We start from the raw sequence: 2,500 nt of genomic DNA on the forward strand, positions 1-2,500 counted from the left end.
AAATCTAAATATCCTTAAACCGATTGATATCCTATCGACGTTGAAAGTGAAATATTTTAGAAAAAAAAAAAAAAAAAAAATAAATAAATAATTAATACGATTGACGAACAATTATAATACAATTAATATTTCACGTAAAAAAGGAAAATAAAAAGATTATAGAAAGGAAATAATATAATTAATGTAAAATTATAAATGCAATTAGTATTTCCTGAGTGAAAAAGAAACATTCAAAAAAGATTTTCTTTTTTTTTTTTTTTTTTTTTTTTTTTTTTTTCTTTAATTTATTGCCACATTTATTACAAACAAAATCTATGCATGAATCGGCAAATTTCTTCTAAACAACAAATCTATCTAAGCTCTCTGTTATTGGATTACAAAAGTATATTACAATTTGGATATATTACAAAAGGAAAAAAAAATAAGAAATATTACAATTAATAAAAAATTATAATGCAAGTAATATTTCATATGAAAAAGAACGAAAAGATTTTTTCTTTTTTTTTTTTTTTTTTTTTTTTTCTTAATATTCATTCGCTGGTTACATATCACGGCAAAAAAAAAAAATCTAAATTCGAGTTAATAAATTTCTTAAACGTCAAATATCCCTAGATTCTTTGGCATCTTATTGACATTGAAAAAGGATATAAAATAAGACAGAAACAAAAAAATTTAGAATACAATCAATTTTTCTTATAAAACAAAGACAAAACAAAAATATTATTTAATATCCATTCGCAGCTACGTATCACAAAAAAAAAATAAATAAATAAATAAATAAAATTCAACATAAGATCTAATAGAGAATTAATTAAATTTCTCTAACCTCCAATTAAATAAATATCTCCTAACTTCAACTTTCTGCATTCGAATTGACATTAAAAATGCGAATGTATTATAAAACAAAAAATTTTTTTTTTAAACTCAATCAATATTTTCAATGAAACAAAAACAAAACAAAACAAAAAATATTATTCGACGTACGTTCGTCGCCGCGTATTACACAAAGAAAAAAAAAAAGAAAGGAAAGAAAAAATCTAACGTATAATACATATATATATATATATATATATAATTTAATAGCACAACTAATATTTCCTATAAAACAAATAAACAAACAAACAAACAAACAAACAAATAAACAAAATTTAATAATGCAATTAATACATTCTATTAAAACGAACAAAATAAAATTTAATAACGCAATTAATATTTCCTATGGAACGGAAAAAAAAGAAGGGAAGAAAAACCAAAGGAAAAAAAAAAAAAAAAAAAAAAAAAGAGAAAAAAGAAAAAATATTATTCAACCCCACATTCGCCGGGGAGTAGCGTAAGGAAAAAAAAAAGGAGAAAAGGAAAAAAGAAAAAAAAGAATCAAACGTAAGATTTAATCGCAAAATAAGTTAAATCTCTCGAAATCTCAAATATCTCTTGACCAATCTCTCTGGCATGTCCGTCGACATTAAAAGAAGCGAATATATTATATCGAGAAAGAAAGAGAGAAAGCAAAAAGAGGTAAAAAAAACAAGAGGAGAAAAAAAACAAAAGAAAAAAAAAAAGAAGAAAAGAAAACAAAAGAAAAGAAAGAGAAAAGAAAATGGAAAAAGAAAAAGAAGAAGAAGGAAAAAAAAAACAACCTTCGACAGATTAATAGTTTTTCCCTTGGATGCTCCTTCATGCCAACTCCTTTTTTTTCTCCTCCCGGTATCTTACCTCCCCCTACTCATCTCATTCGCCCCTACTCCTTCGTTCTTAAGAAATTGTCCGTTCGATTTGAATCGATAAGAATCCACAACGAAGTCGATAAAGACGAAGAAGACGAAGAAGACGAAAACGAAGTCGTCGAAGAAGAAGAAGAAGAAGAAGAAGAAGAAAAAGAAGAAAAAAAGTAGTAGTAGTAGTAGTAGTAGTAGTAGAAGAAGGAGAAGAAGAAGAAGAAGAAGAAGAAGAAGAAGAAGAAGAAGTAGTAGTAGTAGTAGTAGTAGTAGTAGTAGTAGTAGTAGTAGTAGTAGAAGAAGAAGAAGAAATCCTTTCTCGTGATCCCTTGGGAGAGAAGAAAAAAAAGCTCTCACGAGGATATTCTCTCTGGACGTTAGGCAGGAACGAAGGAGTGCCGCCTCGAAGGAAGAAATGAATCTTTTACGCACCATCGCCATGCACGCATCCGGTTCTTCCAGATTCTCCGGCGGGTGGTGCGTGACGTCTAACTCCTAGACCATATAACGAGCGAATAAAGGAGCGAAGCCAGGAGGTAAAGATGTAAGGAGGAAGAGAGAGAGAGAGAGAGAGAGAGAGAGAGAGAGAGGAGAGGGGTGGGGGAAGGCAAGGAAGATCGAGAGATCGGAGACTGAGAGAGGGTGGGGTGCGGAGGCAGGAGAGGCGGGGGGGGCAAGAAAAGAAGGGAGATAACGCGTATTATCCTTCACTCTCTCGACTATCGCGATTTCTACCTACCACGTAAGTTTAAGATCGCAAACTCTTAGCACGTTTCCTTTTTTTC

The sequence above is a fragment of the Vespa mandarinia genome, chromosome 20 (genome assembly GCF_050613455.1).
Source record: "Vespa mandarinia isolate Hongniang chromosome 20, ASM5061345v1, whole genome shotgun sequence".
Taxonomy (NCBI): Eukaryota; Metazoa; Arthropoda; class Insecta; order Hymenoptera; family Vespidae; genus Vespa; species Vespa mandarinia.